Source organism: Mesoplodon mirus (assembly GCF_964341445.2).
Source record: "Mesoplodon mirus genome assembly, chromosome: 19".
Classification (NCBI taxonomy): Eukaryota; Metazoa; Chordata; class Mammalia; order Artiodactyla; family Ziphiidae; genus Mesoplodon; species Mesoplodon mirus.
In genome coordinates this window covers 37,865,342-37,885,196 of record NC_138995.1, presented here as the reverse complement: position 1 = coordinate 37,885,196, position 19,855 = coordinate 37,865,342, and the positions used below count along the sequence as shown (strand labels likewise).

The 19,855-nt window shown below is 54.7% G+C and overlaps 1 protein-coding gene across 1 annotated transcript in view; it reads right to left on the bottom strand.

The window, feature by feature from the left end:
* Positions 1-15,433, bottom strand: part of LOC309795682 (BRD4-interacting chromatin-remodeling complex-associated protein-like) — a 58,947-nt gene extending 43,514 nt beyond the window's left edge. Inside the window, exon 1 of the transcript XR_014292330.1 lies at positions 15,388-15,433. The gene's annotated coding sequence lies outside the window, so the exon portion shown is untranslated. The remainder of the gene's footprint in view (positions 1-15,387) is intronic.
* Positions 15,434-19,855: the final 4,422 nt, after the last annotated feature.

Here is a 19,855-nt window from a genome sequence, read left to right as displayed (position 1 = left end):
CTTGGCGTTTTCACTGCTGCAGCCTGGGTCTGATCCCAGGTTGGGGAACTAAGATCCCGCAAGCTGAGCAGCACCCATAAATAAATAAGTCAATAAAATTTAAAAAGAGAGAGGAAAAAAAAGAGTCAAGGATGATGCCAAAGTACCTGACCCAGGCCACTGGGAGGATGAACCGAGATGGTGACAAACTGGAGGGGGCAGGCTTTACTTTTGTTTGTTTGCTTGGGGGGTGGGGGTGAGGGGTCCGATGTGTTAAGTTTGAGGTGCCTCTGAGACAACCCAGTGGAGGGCTCGGCAGAGCGGGACGGGCTGGAGACAAAAGTGAATAAAATCTGCCCTTAATTCCACTCCTGCCCATTTCCAGGGCCTGGCTTCTCTCTTGGTTCCCTTGACACAGTGTCCAGCTGCGCAGGAGCATCCTGTCACAGGGCAGGCCCCAGTCTGGCCCATCATCACGTTCCCCCTTCCTCCCTCATCACCAGTCACAGCGCAACACAGACTCCAGGCTCCCAGCTTTCAGGGAACAGGCTTCCAGAAACCTCCCTGCCCACTCCTACCACCCACCCGGCTTCCTCGCCTTTGGAGCCCATGAAGGCCCGATGCGGCTGCTTGTTCCGCATCGTCTAGCAAGGAGCGCGGAATCTGAATAGTAAACACCATCCAACGTCGCCAAACAGTACAGGCAACACGCACCCTGGGGGGTGGGCAAGCGCGAGACAGAATATATATTCTAAGGGGTCCAAGAGCCTTTATTCGAAACCTTTGAGGGGAGATGCTTTCCGAAAAGCAGATTCTTTTCCAGACTTTGCCAGGTGCTGGGATGCGCACCTGTCTATGGCGGAACACCCACAGCCAGCTCTGAGACGCCACCCAGTAATCAAACACTAATATTTCTGCAGCCAAATGTATGAATATTCACATGGAGAGCAAAGACAGACTACGAATAGCTTGGCTTCGGGTCAGGTCCTGCTGCCTGTTGAGTCACAGCGGGCGAGCTGCCCTTATCATCACTGATGGAGGTGGTGTCACTGTGATAGCACGCCTTGCTCCCTGGTTGATCTAAGAAGGGAAGAGTCTTTGTGCTAAGCCCAAGGCTCCCCCAAGGCCTGGAAGCAGGGAGCCCCTGAGCTCAGGCCAGACACACCTGGCTTCAAATCCCTGCTCTGCGATTTCCTGACCCTGAGCAACCGACCTCATTTCTCCAGGGGTCTCAGTCCTGGGGGGGCGGGTCTGGAAGGATCTGGCTGGTGCCTGTAAGCCTTACATCAACAACAACGACGGCAGCAGCAGCAGCAATAATAATACTAGTGGCTAACCTTCACGGAACCCTACTCTGGTCCAGGAGGCCCCTGCGCTCCATGGGGTGGCCGTCTCATTGCCTGACCCTCATCACTCTCCTGAGAAGCAGCTTCTACTGTTATGTATCCTCTTTTAACAGAGGCCTGGCGCAGCTGGCCTGAAGAAGGAGACAGCTGGGGCTCCAAGTCCAAGTCTATCTGCCACAGGGCCTAAACATGTCCAAAGCATGGATCATGCCTGTCCCTAGGTCAGGCCGCCCCGTCCCTGATACTGATCCCCTCCCAGCGGGGATAAGTTAGCCAAACAACAACCGTGTGCTGTCTGCTTCCTGCTGAACCCTCCCAGACAAGCCCCAAGGGGGAGGTGCTATTATTTTACTCCTTAGCTGTACCTCGCTATGTCCCACATGGATGGGGGGCCCACACACGCAGTCTCCAGGCCAATACACTCCACTTCTTGGTCCAGCCAGAGCTCGCACCAGGGCTGTGCCAGGCCTCCTTCTGCCACCTAGAATAGCCTCTGGCCTCTCCTTTTTTGGTTCCTCCGAAAGCTTCACCTTCCTTTGAGCTCAGAGGCCACTCCAGAGACTGCCCTGCGTTTCCAGGACCAAGAGTTATTTAAGTAGCAGGACTTGGGCTGATTCTCGCCAGCATCTCTAGGGCCTGGCACCAAGCAGTCACTCGGTAAATTCTGGCTGCTCTTTGCAAGGGATGAGAACAGTGAGGCCTTTCTGGAATGCCATTTGCCAGGGCCTCCTCAAACCTCAGCACACGCTTCCCTTGGCCTTAGCAAGTCCTCTTCCAGGAATCTGGCCAGTAGAAACGCTCCTGCACAAGCAACTGCAGATGTGGATACAAAAATGCCAGGTCGGGTCACTCCCCTGCTCAAAAGCCTGCCATGGCTCCCATCTCACTCAGGAGCAGAGCCCAGGTCCTGGTCAAAGACGCAGAATGGAAACTCCAGAGTAATAAAGAGGTAGCATGAATCAGCTCCTAATGGAGATAAGATGGAAGGCCAAATTACTCAATTAATCTAAAGGAGGCAGGAAACGAGAGAATAAGGAACAAAGAACACCAGGGATAAACCAAAAATGAACAGTAAGATAGAAGATTTCAATGCAGCCACATCACTAATGAGGGCAAATACGAACGGTCTAACCCTGCACCGTCCACTCAGAGAGGCCTCATGTGACTGCCCAGCCCTGGGAACGGAGCTAGTCCAATAAGATGTTCTGAGTGGAAAACACACACTGGATTTCAAAAACTCAGTGCGGGATGGAAGGCGGGAAACAGTGTACAACACGTGTTGGCGAGGATGTGGAGAAATCGGAAGCCTTGTGCATTACTCGTGGGAATGTGAAATGGTGCAGCCACCGTGGACAACAGTGATTCCTCAAAAAGTTAAAAAGAGGGCTTCCCTGGTGGCGCAGTGGTTGAGAGCCGCCTGCCAATGCAGGAGACACGGGTTTGTGTCCCGGTCCGGGAAGATCCCACATGCCGCGGGGCGGCTGGGCCCGTGAGCCATGGCCGCTGGGCCTGCGCGTCCGGAGCCTGTGCTCCGCAACCGGAGAGGCCACAACAGTGAGAGGCCCGTGTACCGCAAAACAAACAAACAAACAAAGTTAAAAAGAGAATTACCAGATGACCAAGCGACTCCATTCCTAGGTGTATATCCAAAAGCACTGAAGGCAGACTCAGATTCTTGTATGCCAATGTTTATAGCAGCGCTATTCACAATATCCAAAAGGTGGAAATAACCCAAGTGTCTGTCTATTATTGGATGGATAAACACGGTGTGGTCTATTCAGACAATGGAATAGTATTCGGCCTTAAAAAGGAAGGAGATTCTGATAGATGCTACGAATGTGATGACTATCCTTGAAGACATTATGGTAAGTGAAATAAGCCAGACACAGAAGGATAAATACTGTATGATTCCACTTATATGAGGAAGAAGTGGTCAAATTCATAGAGAAAGAAAGTAGAATGGAGGTTACCAGTAGGTGGTCGGAGAGGGGGATGGGGAATTATTGTTTAAGGGGCACAGTTTCTGTATGGAAGGATGAACAAGTTCTGGAAATGGAGAGTGGTGACGGTTACACAACATTGCAAATATACATAATGCCACTGAATTGTGCACTTAAGAATGGTGAAAATGGGAAATTTTAGGTCACGTGCATTTTACCACAATAAAAAAGACTGTAAAATATCTCATTAGTGACTTCTAGACTGATTACGTGTTGAAATAATAGTATTCTGTATATAACAGGTTGCATAAAATATATTCACATTAATTTTCCCTATTTCTTTCTCCTGTGGCTACTAGAAAATTTTAAGTAACGTATAAGTGGCTAGGATTTTCTTACTGGACAGCACTGGTCTCGACATTCCAATCATCAAAAGGACATAGACTATTTGCTGTCTGCAAGAGACACACTTTAAATGTAAGCACACTTTAAATATAAAGACATATATAGGCTCACAGTCAAAGTTCGAACCAAAAAAAAAAAAAATCCATAGAGTAGAGGTTAAATAAATTATGGAATACTACTCCTCCTTTAGTTTGCTAGAAGAACGGGTTCTGGGGGGAGGGGTGGGGGACGGACGAATTGGGAGTTTAGGATTAGCAGATGCAAACTATTATATACAGAATGGATAAACAACAAGGTCCTGGGACTTCCCCAGCGGTCCAGTGGTTAAGACTCTGTGCTTCCAATGCAGGGGATGTGGGTTTGATCCCGGGTTGGGGAACTAAGATCCCACGTGCGGCACAGTGCAGCCACACACACAAAAAAAACTTAAAAAACAAATGAACAAACAAACAAAAACAACAACAACAAAAAAAACAAGCTCTTGGGGACTTCCCTAGTGGTCCAGTGGTTAAGAATCTGCTGTCCAGTGCAGAGGACGTGGGTTCGATCCCTGGTCGGGGAGCTAGGATCCCACATGCCTTGGGGCAACTAAGCCCGCACACCACACCTAAGCCCGTGTGCGCGGCAACTACTGAGCCCACGTGCTCTGGAGCCCGCGTGCCACAACTGGAGAGAGAGGCCCATGCACCACAGTGAAGAGCTCATGTGCCACAACTAAGACCTGACAAAGCCAAAAATTAATTAATTAATTAATTAATTAAATATTTAAAAAAAAAACAAGGTCCTACTGTATAGCACAAGGAACTGTATTCAATATTCTGTAATAAACCACAATGGAAAAGACTATGAAAAAGAATGTAAATATATATGTATAACTGAATCACTTTGCTGTACAGCAGAAATTAACACAACATTGTAAATCAACTATACTTCAATTTAAAAAAAAGAGTGGAGCTCTAGATTGCTGCCATGGAAATAATTCTAAGACACTTGTTCAAGTTAAAAAGCAAGCTGTAGAATAATTCATATGGTACGTGTGAGCAAGAGGAAAAAAATGTATGCACAGAATAGAGGGGTAGAAAGAATGCACCCAAACTCCTCACATAGGGCTCCTCTGGAGAGGGCAGGACAAGGGGACAGTGAAAAGACTTTCATAGTGTTATATATGACTTTTTTCCGTGTCGAATTAATTCATACAGATCTGCCCTCAAACTGGCAAACCCCAAAGAGTTAAGGAATCTGATCTTAGCCTCCGCATCCAGTGCAGGGCCCTTGAAGCAACTCGGAAATCGTCCGGAAGCCACTCTACCCCTTGCTACTCAAAGGAGCGGCCTCAGTGTCCCCTGGGAGCCTGCTAGAAATGCAGAGTCTCACGCCTGCCACAGACCCGCTGAATCAGACCCCGCATTTGAACAGGCTCCCCAAGGGATTCGTGTGCACGTTCAAGTTTGAGAAACTGTTGATCTGCAACACAGCCCAATCTGTCTGCACAGACTTAGTAGGTACAGACTAAAGGCTGGTCAGTGATAATAATAGCAGCCAGCACTTACAACGGGCTTATTAAGTGCCAGGCGGTACCTTATCTCAATGAAACGCCACAGACATCCCACCATGTCCCAGATCATCTCGATCTACAACCCCATATCTGCAATTCCAACCTCCAAAAATCTCTAAAAACCATCCCTTTGTTTTCCCCTTTACTCACTGTGGGGCAAAAGCTAACCTGCAATGACTATCCTTATGTATCCTTCTTAGTGTAGAACAGCCACAGATATATTAGCAGCAGGAATAGTATTTGCTGCAGAAATCTTTAGCCTATTTGGGGAAGGGGAGCTGCCCTGCCTGGCTGAGGGCTGTTCCACCTCACTGCAGCCTGCGCTGTGGTCTGAAATATTCTGAATGTTGACACACCTCGGAAGCTGCTTACTGCCATAAATTTGCAGCACATCTGTTGACATGTGACGTCATCTATGAAACCTCCGAGAGGAAGGCATCAGGCCCCCCCCCTCGCTGATGGGGAAACTGAGGCTGCGAGAGGTGGTGGGCCCCTGCTCCGAGTCCCGCAGCTGCCTCCAGGCCAGATCTGCCTCCGGGGTCCTGACCCCTTCCTTGCAGGTCTCCCTGTCAGTCACCCACCGGGGTTCCCTCACAAACTCACAAACACATCCGAGGAAGCTGGGGGCGCCACAGTTATGTTAATGAAGACACCACGGAGGGTAAAAAGGGAAAGAGGAGGGTGGGACGGCACCCTGCTGAGCCGGGGCCTCCACTGGCTAAGCTGAGACCCAAGCTGGATCCCAGGGCAAAAAGCGGAGTGGAGGGGGGCGGGGCAAAGGCAACTTCCTGACTGTGGGCTTTCAGTCCTGGTCCCTGTAACAAGCAAACAGTGAGGCTTTATGGCTAAAAGCCTGGGCTTTGGGGCCAGACTGCGACCCCCAGGGTGGGGTGGGGGATCCCCAGTATACCCTTTAGCAGATGTGTGACTCTGGGCAAGTCACTTAACCGCCCAGTGCCTCAGTTTCCTCATCTGTAAAATGGGGATGCTCACTGCACCTACCTCCTAAGGTCCTAACGTGAGTAACTGAGTCAGGACTTGTGAGGGCCCTAGACTGGTGCCCATGGCCGTGTGGGCTGTTATTATTATTCTTGCTACGGTCATGAGCTGTGGAAAGCTCCTAACTGGATCCACAACACCCCTGAAATCCTCCGCCAAAGGTTGCGATGTAGAGTCAAGCATGCGTTTCTCTGGGGGAAAGGTCGGAGGCCTCCGAGCAGGTTCCCCAAAGGACCTGAGCCCTCCTTCCCCCACACTAAGGACCACCTCGTGCTCTTAAGACCTTGTCCTGGAAAAGATAAAAGGCGGCTGCCTCTCCCAGCTGGGGCAGGACGGCCAAAGCTCTCGCCCTCCCAACAGCTGGCAATACCACCGGCCTCCCCCGCTCCCGCCCCCCACCTCCTGCCACCCCCTCCTGTCTCCAAGCAGCTTTGCACTGGCCTCCTGAACTCCTTCCCAACTGCACAAACATCTTTCTTCTGCCTTCACACCCCTCTCTTCCTCACCTCCTGACCTGTAAGGAAGCTTCACTCTTGAGCCCAACCCACCACCCCACCTCCTCCCTCTTCTTCTAGAATCTTCCTTTGCTCCTTTCCTTTTCTCTAAGCCTGCTCAGATCCTAAAACTCTCTAAGCCTGGTCCCTCACTCATGCAGTGAATACTGAGTCTGGACGCATTCCCAGTCAGGTCCGGGGGATGAATCCTCACACAGAAGCAAACCGCATGACATGGAGAAAGTTGGACAGGGTCGTCAAGGAAGGCTTCCCAGAGGAGGTGGTATTTAAGCAGAGGCCTGCAGGACAGGACGAGGAGCCCAAAGACAGGAAGGAATGGGAGAAGATCATGGCAAGTAGAGGCAAGGGCAAAGGTGGGGAGGCAGGAACAAGCTGGGTGTGGGAAGAAAGCAAGGTGAAAGGGCAGGAGATGAGGTCAAGGAGATAAGCCCAGGCCAGACTAATGGGGCTCTGTGGGGGGAGGTGAGATTAGACTTTCACCTGAGGGCACTAGGGAGCCATAAAGGGTAGCAGGATTTTTTTTTCCAATCTCTGGCTGCCAAGAGCTCCATCTGCCTGCCTTCTGTCCGTCCATCCGTCCATCCATCCATCCATCCATCCATCCACGAAGCCATCCTTCTCTCATGACTCCTCACCATATTCCAGTCTGGCTTCCGCCCCTACATACCCATCAAACCCAGGAAACCTTTGCTTCCACAACAGCCTCATCCAACCCAGGAAGCCTGTCCTCAGGTCCATGGAAGTTAAACCTTTCTAAAAACTCTCCCCCTTTGTTCCTGAGAAGCTGATCCTGCCTTATCCTGCTCCTCCTCCCTTTCTCTGTTTTGGCCAAAGAAGCTCCCACCCCTCCCTACACGTGGGTGGCCCGCCTAAGTTGACTCTCCACCCTCTCCTGTCCTCTCCCTGGGGAATCATCCCCATCCCTGGGACTTCAGTGATCACTCCATGTCACCGTCTCTCACTCATGATGCCTCCAGTTCATTCATTCATTCCGTCTGCACCTCACCACCAGCCGAGAGGGTGCTGGAGCTTTACTCTCTGGGGTTTGTGTTCCCCAAACTATAGACACCACTACAGCATCTCAAGAAAGGGCACCTGCATCCACTCAGTTGCTCAGGCCAGTGACTTTGGATCATCCTGGACTCCCTCCTTCCCTTATCTCCCATCAACAAAACCACAGCACCCCAGATCTCAGCCCCAGTGTCCTGGGTCCTCTTTCCCCGTGAAGCTTCAACTGGCCTTTGTGCAAAGCATCCCAGGTTTCTCTCTGCTAGAAATGGCATGGAGCCCAAAGCCTGCCCCCAGAAGCCCTCTCCTCCAGGAAGCCTGCCCTGATGCACCAACATACCCCACAAGCAATGCCTCCTCCTGGCCTTCACCAGCCCAGCTGACACTCCTGAGACACTGATCTCATCTTGCAGGGAGGATGGGTGTGTTTTGGGTTTACCCCCCTCCCCTGTCCCGAGTGCAGAGCTCTGAGGCCCGGCACAAGGGAGGCCTGCTATGTGGGTCTGAATTAACCAGTACAATGCGCCTGGATTCACATCCCTGCTCTGCCAGCAGCTAGCTGTGTAACCTTGGACAAGGCACTTCACCTCCCACTGTAACTGGGAAAGGAAGGCAACCCAGGGGTCTGGCCCTTGGGAAAATTCTAAGCAAACCATGAAAACTGCACCGCACGGAGTCCCACAGCCAGGAGAAGCAACAGACAAGATGCACAAGTAGCAACACAGGAGGCCTGAGAGTGGGTGTTGGGCGACAAAGACTCAGAAAGAGAAATACAGCAGGATCCTCTGTAGAAAGCAAAAATCCACCACACAAAGCAAACAATTTGCCAGGGCACAGAACAATTTGCCAGGGCACTGGGCCAGGGAAGGAAATGAGAATACAAGGGAATCTTATACAGATAGATATATATAGATATATATATATACACATATGCACTTGCATATATGTGTATATAATATACACATTTACTACATGCCTATTATACTGCTAAGTTTAAATTTACCACTAAATTATTACATAAAGTATAATAATATGTAACATATATTAATGTATGTGTGTGGGTATATATAGTTTACTGTTCATTTGCTTAAAGCAGACTTCTGTTAGGAACTCCCTTAAATAAATCTCCCTATTCTGCTACAGAGTCTGGCCGGGGGCTCTTCAGGCCCAGAAGTTGGCTCAGTGTCCCCTGTGACCAATGCACACACGACTCCCTGCCCCTTAAAGGTCGCAAAGAAAAAATAGGACTGTGGAAGGGGGACGGGCTCGGGGACGGGCAAGGGCTGGGCAGATGTCAGGGAATTCTGCTGGTCCAGCTAAGGAGACAGAAATCTGACAAAGGAAAACAGCTCCTCACGGAACAGCTTTGAGACTTTAGGTGGCAAAGCACAGGCAGCCCGGAAGGGCCACAGAAACCAGAGGCAAAGACGGAGCAGAAGTTTCCCGGACATTTTTATCAACTTCGAGACCTGAGTCTTTGCCCATTTTAGCATCTCTGTAAAAGGAGGCGTAACTTACAGCAAATGGCTTGTGTGAACACAGCATGTGTGGCTTCCAGTCCTGGCTGAACTGAGGAGGGCAGCACTTGAGCGCCCCCCTCCAGCCTCAGTCTCCCTGCTGAGCAGTGGGCAGTCCTGACCTGTCCCATGGGCCCTGATTCACTCCGTCTCTGAAGACACTGAGGGAGCGAGTACTGGGCAGTGGGGAGGTGGCTAGGGCAGGATGGGCAATGTCCATGGACCAAGTGTCAAGTGCAGTTGGGAGACCCATGGCTGCCTGTCCTGGGTGAGGGGCCTGCCGGTGGAGCTTTGCCACTGCAGGCAGAGCCCTGCAGCTTTGAGGGCTGGGCTTCCTGAGCCAAGGAACCACTCAGGGGTCGGGCTTGATAAAAGTGGTGGGGGGATGGGCCCGGGGGGGGGCAATGAAGGCAGCTGAGCCTGGCTGGGGGCCTCTCGGGCCCTACCCACCAGGACTCCCAGGAGATGCGTGGCACCCCGAGATTGGCATTTTTGGTGCTTTGGAAGTAGGTGGGTCACACTTTTTAAGAAACAGAATAGCGACCGCAAGCACAGGCTCTCTGCTCCCTTTCTCCATGCCTGTGACATGTCCATCCTTCAGTCAGTCAGTGAGTCAGGCAACAAACCTTACACGATTCCTACTGCACACCAGGAGCTGAGAACACGGGGCACATCATTTCCCTCCTTCTGTAGTTTATAGAATCTAGTGAGAAAGCCAGGCCTGAAGAAAAGCTCACGGGACACCTACATCCCAATGGGCCTACGAGGGGTGGAGCAGTGAAATGGGAGAGCGTCCCTAGGCCGGAAGCTGAGGCTGGGAAGGGCACCCAGGGGAGAGACAAATGGGATGATGAGACTTCAAGGGGGGGCGGGGGGGGCAGATTTCTCTCTCCCGAGAGAAAGGAGGTAAAGCCTTCCCAAGGACTCCTGCTCAGTGATAAAAAGGCTAAATCTCAAAACAGTGATGCTGAGCTGAGGTGCTCAACCCAAAGGACCACACACGTCTGCGAGATTCAAGAAGAGGCAAGGCAGATCCACAACAGGATAAACGAGCAGCGGGCCAGTGACCCGCTGCTCTGGGAGGGGGTGTTGACGGTGAAGGGGCACAAAGGAACTTTTTGGCTGCGATGCGAACGCTCTGGATCTCGATGGGGTGTGGATTACACACGCTGCTATGGTTTGGCAACACTCATGGAGAAGCACCCTTAATCTGTGTATTTCATTGTATGCCAATTACACTCAATGAGAGGTTGGGGGAGAAATACATACACACATACACACACACACACAAAACTTTCTGTGAAAGGGGATGCATGGGGGCTTCCCTGGTGGCGCAGTGGTTGAGAGTCTGCCTGCCGATGCAGGGGATGCGGGTTCGTGCCTCGGTCCGGGAGGATCCCATGTGCCACGGAGCGCCTGGGCCTGTGAGCCATGGCCACTGAGCCTGCGCGTCCGGAGCCTGTGCTCCGCAACGGGAGAGGCCGCAACAGTGAGAGGCCCATGTACCGCCAAAAAAAAAAAAAAAAAAACAAACCGGGGGATGCATGTCCACAAAAGCGGGAGGGCACTGGGCATGTTCTGGGGAGAGAAGTGAGGCCACCGTGGCCAGAGCCTGCTAGGCCGAGGGGAGCCTGGCCTGAGAGGGTAAAGAGCTGAGAACTCTGCCGGGGGCCCCCGTCACCTAGCCTGGAGGGCTTGGTGTTCGAAGATGGGTGAGGTGCCTTGAAGGACAGGAGGGAGGTTACAATCTAGCCACCCGCCACAATCATCCCGTGAGCAGCTGCGAGCAACAGCCTGCCCAGTACCACATAGTGGACGAGAGGCAGGGCGGCATCCATCCTCTGGAAAGGGGGCTCCAGGCACCTTCGATCTGCAGGTGTCCTGGAGGAATGGACCGCCCTTCACCTCCAAGCTGCGGAGGCCACCGGGGCTCCCTCCAGGGCCCCAGGGGTCATTAACGAGGGTCCCACAGCCATAGAGATGGTCCTCCCTCACTCTGCACCCAAGGCTGCCAGGATGGGACATAGGGGACACAGGAGGCTGGGGGGGGTGGTTACCTAGAAGCCAACAGCCCCCTCCAGCCCCTCGAAGGACAAGAAACACTTTGAAGGAGAATTATAGAGGATGGAGTGAGCAAAAGCGGGGGATTAAGGCAGCCAGGCCTGGTCAGGGGCTCCAGGGATATAACCCTTCCTCTGACCCTCTTACCCCTGGAAGGAGCGTTTGGTTACAGCCTCCACGGAACTGATAACTAACTACAGTGACAATGGTGACTGCTACCTTCTGCAGAGCGCTTACTCTGAGCCAGGCACTTGCAAAACACTTTTCCACTCAGGACCTGATTTAACTGATGCAAAAGCTCTTGAAAGAAGCATCGATTTATTATTCCTGTACTTCTGGTTCTCTAATCTGGAATTAGGGAAAGGAAGTAACTTGCCCCCAAGTCACAAGGTTAGAAGGGGCAGAAAGAGGACTCGAACCCGGGCGGCTGACCCAGTAACCCCTCACTGCCGGGGTCATCTGTCCATTCCCCTGCCACTGGCCCACCTTCTCTGACTGTGATTTCTGCACAGAATATCAGAACCCACATCCAGGCATAAATCCCCAAGCCCGTGTGATCAGAAACAGCCACCAAGGTGCAAAGCCTGGGCTGGCCAAGACAGGATGGGAACACAGATCAAGGACAAACTGACCAAAGTTTACGGCCTGCAGCCTCGATTTCCCCAATCTATGAAATGGGCCTAATGTCTCTTCCAGCACAGAACAGGATAGAACCCGGAGGTGATGAAACAGATTCTGGATACCAAAAATAATAACACCATTAGTAACGATAATGATACAATTGAACTGATATGCTATCTGGAATTTGCTTAAATGTACTCCAGCAGAAAAGGGAAAAGAAAGTGCAGGGTGGCGCGGGGGGTGGGGGGGGGAGGAGGGATCAGCGGAAAATTGGTGAAGCTGGCGATGGGTACACAGGGGTTGATTATTTTATTCTCTCAACTCTTGGTAGGTACTTTAAAATTTCCATGATAAAAAATTTAACTAATAACAAGCAAAGTGAATTTTCACCGCACTCCTGCAAGCCGGGGCCTGTCTTAAAAGCTTTCTACATCTTCACTCATTTAAGCTTCACAAAGACCCCATGAGTTCTGTTACAGATGAGGAAACTGAGGCCCAAAGGGTATTTGATTGCCTTGGAACCTTCCCTCTGATTAAAATGCCAACATTGACTGCCCGGGGTTTTAGGGGAAGGAGGCAAGGACGCAGGTATCTAATTCCACAGGAGATTTCTCTCCATCATCATCATCATCATCATCACCACCATCATGACCATCATCACCACCAACACCATCACCACCACCACCACCACCACCATCACAGCCACGGACATTTTCTGAGCACTTGTGATATGTCAGGCACTGTGTTAAGCACTGAACATCCGTGAGCACACAGGTAGGTCTCCCATCACAGCCGTTCTTCCAGATGAGGAAAGCGAGACCCAGAGCAGGACAGCCCTGTCTGTCCCCAGGGCCATGCCGCCGCAGCAGCCTGCCCTGTGCCCTCCGCTGCTGTGCGGTTTAGAATGCCAACAGTGTTCCCTATGTGCCTTTCAGGAAGACAATGGAGAGCTTTCAGAGTGGCGAAGTCAGCGTGGGGCCCACAGGAGAACAGTAACCATAGTGAAAATAACAGCAACATCAGATGCTCCTTCCCGAACAGCTACTGCACGCCCGGCTGGGGAGGGCGGTGCCTCCTTCGGCCCTCACAGCCCACCTGCCAGGGAGCCATCATGGGCCCATTTTACAGACAAGGAAATCGAGACCCAGAAAAGGATCGCTTGCCCAAGGTCACGCTGCAGGTAAGTGCAAAAGCCAGCATTCCCTCCCCTGCCTGCCAGTAAGGGGGCTCACAGCCCAGAATTAAGGGGCTCCTCACCCCAGGAGACAGAACTGCCATAGAATGACAGATGACACCTCCACCGAATGACTCAGCTAGGCTACCCATGCACCTTGATGGGTATTATTTAATCCTCACGACAACCTTTCCAAAAGTAGGTACTGAGGTGAACCCATTTAACAGAGGGGACAACTCAGGCCCAGAGCCAGCAAGCCCCCTGCCTGCATCCATTCAGCCAGCAAGCGGCAGAGCCGGGATTCGAATCAACAGAGCCCCCACCCTTGACCTCTACACCAAGTGGCAAGCACAGGGTGCAGGCCACAGGCAGGAAGGAAGGGGCAAGGAGGTCACAAGAGGCAAAGACAATGGATGGATGGGTGGGGTGACTTGAACAGGAGGGGAAACGATTTCCTTCAAGATACAGCTCCACAGGTGCCTCCCAAGAGTGACCGAATGACAAACCGCAGGCTCTTGACCCAGCAATCCCGCCTCCAGGAGTTCACCCCGCTGGCATACCCACTTCCCAGTAAGACAAATGGATGCATGCCCTCTGGCTCTGCACGCTGAAACTTTAGGAAACACCTCCATATCCGTGTTGAGTCAAGGAGGATTTGCCCACACTGAGGAATACAACGCAGCTGAGAAAAAGCCAAAGAAACGCCTCCATGTATTGTGCACATCTCCCAGGGAGATGAAGTGAAAAAAGCAACGTGCACAACGACGGGAAGAGGGGGCTACCATCTGTGCAAAATAAATATTTTTTAAGACATACACAGGTATATAAATGTGTGCGCACAGAACATCAGGATTGAGGAGGTGCTCTGGGGAGGCGAGTTGGGGGACCAGGGATGCCCCGGAGGGTAAAGGGGGAGACTTACTATGTTTGAGGTTTTGAATTTGTCCCATGTGGATGTATCACTTAGAAAAAAAGAGAAAGAGAGAAAGAAGCTGCTTCCCCCTTGGAGCCTTTGCAAACCACCCAGACAGAAGGCATCAAAGTCCCCCAGCAGCCTTGAAGACAACACTTCTCTCGAGCCTTCTCCCGGATCGGGTCCCAGTATCATAACTGGGCCCCAGGTCCGTGGCACACAGTAGGCCCTCAGGAAGTTTAATCGGGAACAATTACAGACAGACAGGCCCTCTCTCCAGCTTCTCCTGCCAACAGATCCCCCGCCACCATGAATACCTGCAAACTCAGGACACAAAACTGTCGCCAAACGAGAAATGTCTTAGAAAACCTCCTCTTTTCCCGTTGGGGGATCTTGCATGCCACTGAGACACAAAGGCTTCAGTCAATGGGGATAAAACTCTATTGGTGGTACCCCAGGCAGGGGAGAAGTCTAGGGAAGGAAGGAGGAGGGAATCCTTGGGGACCAGTCAACCAAACATTTCCCATGTGTCTCTAGTGTGACACAGCCTACGCTGGGGAGCCAACTGAGACGGGCCCTCCGCCCTCAGAGAGCGGGGACAAACTTGGATATGACCTGGTGAAAAAGGGGGGCAAGTCATTCTGATTGGTGGGAGAGCATTTTACATCATGGACGTAAAACAGGCAACTTGCTGTTTCCACTAAGAGTCAGGGAGCCTGGTGGGGGAAAGACCCCGAAGAGACAGAGGTGAGAGAACCATGCTCCCCCACCCACCTCTCCCCTGCAGGGCGGGAGAGGGAGAAAGGCAGCCCCTCACTGCTTTCCAGGCCCAGGCCGGCTAGAAAGGAATGCCATGTTCTCCTGTTTCCAATTAACTTCCCCCCACCAGCAGCCCTCCGCATTCTTGAGACCAGGAATCAAGACAGCCACGGGGGAGAGCTGGGAGAGCGGGCAGGAACTCTGAGGGTGGCTGGGCCTGGGGCTCAAAGGTGACCCCCCCAGGACCCCGGGGTACCCACACCACACCCCAGGACCCTCCTGCCAGGCCCCCTGGCCTTGGTGCTGACCCCTGGACCCTTTCACAGCCTCTCAGAGGGGAGAGGGGGAAGACCCCACATCCCCAGGGAAGGTTGGGGAAGGCCCCTGAGGCCTCTGGGAAGGAAGCGGGCAAAAAAGGGGGGCGGGGCATAGGCCTGTCACTCTTGGGCCTCACATTTCCCCCCTTTTCCACTGCCACCCTGCCCCCCCAAAATCAGTTCCAACTTTCAGGAAGCACTCACCCTAGAGAGACCTACAACCCCTCCCCTCCTGCCCCCACCCCACAGGAATTATGATTACTTATGATGCCTGTCACCTCAGGAAGGTATTTGCAGGGTGTCCCTCAAAGTGTTAGCTTCTCTCCAATCACACCCCCGTCCCTGAAGAATGGGCTGGAGTCCCCTCTCAGCCATGGAACAGGTTTCCGCTGGACTCAGTTTCCTCATCTGTAAAATGACAAGATCACCCGTATTGCCCCCCTCACTGGGTAAGCTGGGCCCTCCCCAGCCCTTCCTCCTCCTCCCCCCCAGCCCCCCCCCCCCCGCCACCAAATGTGTATTTGGCACCAGTAAGTGCTGAAGGGGCGGGGTCCCAGAGAGCTGGAGGCTGCTGAAGGGGTGGGGTCCCAGAGAGCTGGAGATGGAGGGTCACCAAAGCAGAACTCCTTACTTACTGCCTGCCCTCACCCACCACCACAGGGAATTCCTCCAAGGTAGATGCCTTTTGCCATTCACCCGAAAATACCCAGCACCCAACTTTCCTCCCCACCCTACAGGCCTGCCATATCCCCGTATGCTGAAGGAGAAATAAAAATAACACGCTTGGATAAAACTTTCAGTCACCGCAAGGTCAGTTAAGGAAGCTCTGCTGATCCCCACCTGCAGATGAGGAAACTAAGGACTAGTGAGTTGAATCTAGTGCCTGAGGTTACAGAGTGGGACAGGGAGTCTGCCACCCAGGCCCAGGGGAGAACGGACAGGGGAGTTCTCTGCCAGCTACATCACGGCGCCACGGAGGGTCACAGGGCAGAGCGACGACGAAGGTCCCTGGCAGCTCAGATTCCCTCCCAGCGGGGCTGAGTCCCAGCTCAGATGGAAGAGGAAGAGGATGACAGAGGGGCCACCGACCACGTGCCCCCCAAACCCCAGACAGCGAGGCCTGGGGCCCCCCTTCTCCTGACTCCACACCTCCAATCCTCAGCTCCTGCAGGCAAACGCTCTGCTCCAGCCACAGGTGAAAGCATCCTGCCCTCAGCCCAGCTTCCAGATGCTCCTTACTCCTTCCCCAAACGATCACTCGGGGGGGCTGGGGGGTGGGGGGGATTCGGCGGCTCCTTCCTGGTATTATCTACATTTGAGACTCAACTGAAGTCAAAGGGACAAATTGCCAAAGAGGGGTACAGGAGAACCTAAGAGTTTTGAGCTGAGTTGGAAAAACTTGAGACGGTTACAGATTGGGGCTGTGTGACCCCGGGCAAGTCACTTAGCTTCTCTGAGCCTCCATTAGCTTGTCTGCAAAATGGGAATCACATAACTGACCCAACTTCCTCCTCGGGTGGGGGCCAGTGGGTAGCGCACCTAACAGTAGCCAATCCCTAATGCTCTCTGGGTAGGAGATGTTATTTCCACCTTCCAGGAGTGGGGGAGCTCTGGGGGAGGGGGGCTGTAGCTAAGCACACCCCTTAAGTCTCACTGGACGCTGGCACATGGGAAGGGGGTGACTCCTCAGCTGTCCTCCTCCCCTGTTCTCCCACCACCCTAGCAGGTCGGCGTTGACTGAGGCCCCCATCCCCACCCCAGGCGAGGGGAGAGGTGTGAAAGCACAGAGCACTTCTCAGAAATCTCAGGCCGTGAAGTCTGGGGGTGTTTCTAAAAACTGTTTCCCTGACAAGCGCCCTGGGAAAGGAGGTGTGAGGGAAAAGCAAACCCTCAATACATCCCCAGATCTAGACTATCGGAGGGCTGTGTGACAAAAGGGGCTGCCTGTCCGGGCAGAAGGCCGAGCACGGGCAGGAGCCCCGGTCCGGGTACACCAGAGGGCTGGGACCTGTCACCCCGGCCTCCGGGGAGAGCTGACACAGCGGCCTCTGACCCCACCTCCCGGGAAGTTCAGCTGCTCAGAACCACAAAGCAAAACAAAGGCGTGCGGAGAGGAAGGAGCCGCCGTGCCTTCCAATCACCGCTGCCTCCCGAGCCCGCCCGCGGCTGCTCGCCCCGCTCGCCGCTGGCCTCGGACCAAGGCCTGGGCAGACCGCGGTCCCTGGTCTCCCCGCGGCCGCCCGTGACAGGAGCCGGAGAAGCAGCCGAGGGGCAGCGAGGGATGGGAAAACCAGATGGCTCCATCCCTCCGCCCTCCTGCTCCATCCCTCCCTCCGGGGGCCCGCGGCCCGGCCGCCCTCCGCAGGGGCCCGGGGAGGCCTCAGGCCCGGCTCGTCCGGGCTCACCACAGGGAAAGGGCTGTCTTTGGCTAAAGGTCAACACCCGAGCGCGGTGCCCGGGCTGGGCCTGGTGCCTCCCATTGCTAGGCCGAGGGGGTGGAGATGGGGGGCCGCCCCAAATCTCGCAGGTGACACGGGTAAGGCTCACCTCCCTCTCCCCCCACCCCCCGTAGCGGCCCCCTCCGGGAACAACCAGCTAGCGGGGGCGGGGGTCAACTCCTTTCATTGCTGGGGGGTGGGGGACCAAGTCAACTCCTTTCATTGTTTCGGGGCGGTGGGGAGGAGGAGACCCAGTGGCTTCCTTCCGCATCCATCCCTCCCCAGCAGGCTGGAGGCCCCGTTTATCTCCGGCACCCCCGGAGGGATCTGAGAAGGGAGCGCAGGGGACGGGCGAGAGGGGGAGAGGAAGGCTCGCCAGCTCCGGCCGGGAAACCACCATCCGCTGCCCCATTGCCCTCTTCTTCCCCAAAAGGCAGGGAGCAGGGCGAGGGGAGGGGGGCCCCCCCGCCCGGGGGAGTGGGTCTCCGAACCCCTCCCCCCGTGGGACGTTAGGTCTCGTTTTTTCGCCGCTCCATTGTATCCCCGGCAGCCGGCGGGAGGGCCGGGGAGGCACCGGGCGCCGGGTTTGGGCAGGGGAGCCCGGGGTGGGTGGGGGGGGGGGTCCCCGCAGAATCGGGGCGGCGGTGATGGAGAGACGCGGGGGGTGAGGGGGGGCTGCCGTGGGTGGTGGGCGCCGAACAGAAAAGGAGGCAGCGGGCGATTCGCCCCGGTTGGGGGGCTAAGTGTGTGAGTGTCGGGGGAGTGGGTTCGGCCCCGGCTGCGGCTCCTCGCCGCCAACCCCCACTCCCCCCTCGCTTTTGCGCCCTGTCACAGCCCCGACTCGCAGATAGAGAGAGTTAAGAGATTTAAAGAGAAATTGCTACATTGTGAGAAACTCACCCTGATGTTTGAGCAGCCGTCGACGCGGGCTCTCCGAGACGGCCCCGCACGGGCTGCGAAGGGAGGACCCAGAAGGGGCCGAACGGCCGGGCCGGTCAGCGCACTGCCTGATCGCATGGCGGCCGCCCGGCAGCCTCCGCCAGGCCCCTGCCGCCGCCCCGCGCCGCGGACCGGGCGCCCCGGACAGGCGCCCGCTCCGGGCGGGACCCCTCGGGTTTGCAAAAAAAAAAAAGAGAAAAAATATTTTTCAATTACGTGCAAAAGAAAAAAAAAACCTTGCAGGTTTTGTGCTCCTCCCCCCCTTTCCTCCTCCTCCTCCTCCTCCTCCTCCTCCTCCCTCCGCCCTCGCCGAGGGACGGGCTTGGGGGAGGCCCCGCCCCGCGACTCAGCAAACCAGCTTCGGCTCTGGGCTTCGAGCTGCGGGCCCGCGAACGAATGGGAGGCTACGAACGCCCCGGGAGGGTGACCTCCGCACCGGCACCGCCCCCTCCCCAGCCCTAGTCCCGGGGGTTCGGGGGCGTGCCTTCCCAGGCTACTGTGGAGTCTGCCCACTGCATCGAGCGATGTTCTGGATTAGGGGGAAAGGCTAAAGGGATTCGCCCTCCCGTATCCCGGGCGCCCAGCCCGTCTGGGGAGCGGGCGCGGTATGCCCTGGGCGCGCCCCGACGCGGGGGATGGTCGCCGGGCGGGAGGACGCGACCAGGGGGAGCGCCGAAGGTTCGAAAAGGTAGCGAGAGTCGCGGCTGGAGGAGAGGGGAGGCCCCGCAGGTGGAATCGCGAAGGAGCCGGGAGTCGGAGCCAAAAGGGTGGAAGGCGCGGGGGCGGGGGGTGCTTTGGGGCTACTGGCCGGGACTCCGAACGCGGCTCGCTCACTCACCTCAATCGGTCTTTTGAGCTGCTACGCCCCGGGGAGGGCGCCGGGGACGTGGGTCCGACCTGTCTTAGAGCCTCCTCGAGGCCTCTGGGGCCGCGCAGATGGGACTCCCAGAAGCCCCGGGACGCCTCGGTGGTGTTGGGTCTGTTTCCGCCCCGCGGGGCCGTGTACGCCTTGCGGGCGTGACACTTCGATTAGCGCGTTCGTTCAGGGAACGCTTGCTGAGCGCCTGCTGTGTGCCCTGCGCCTTGCTCGGGGCCCATCGAGCACCCAGACAGCTCGGAGCTACCCTGCCGGGGCGCACAGGCCAAGGGGACTTATATTCTGGTCTCTTCTTACCTTCTGTTTCCCCGGTGCCCTGGAAAAGCCATGTGTATACCGAAGCAGCTCAATAAATGTGTGTTGAATAAATGAGTGATTGAGATCTATGTGTTTTAAGCTTTAGAATTGATCCTGGCATCTTGGTGGCACTACGCATGTTCTTTAAGAGACCACGGAGGTTAAGCGTGCTGACTCAAACCAGTGAGCCTGTGC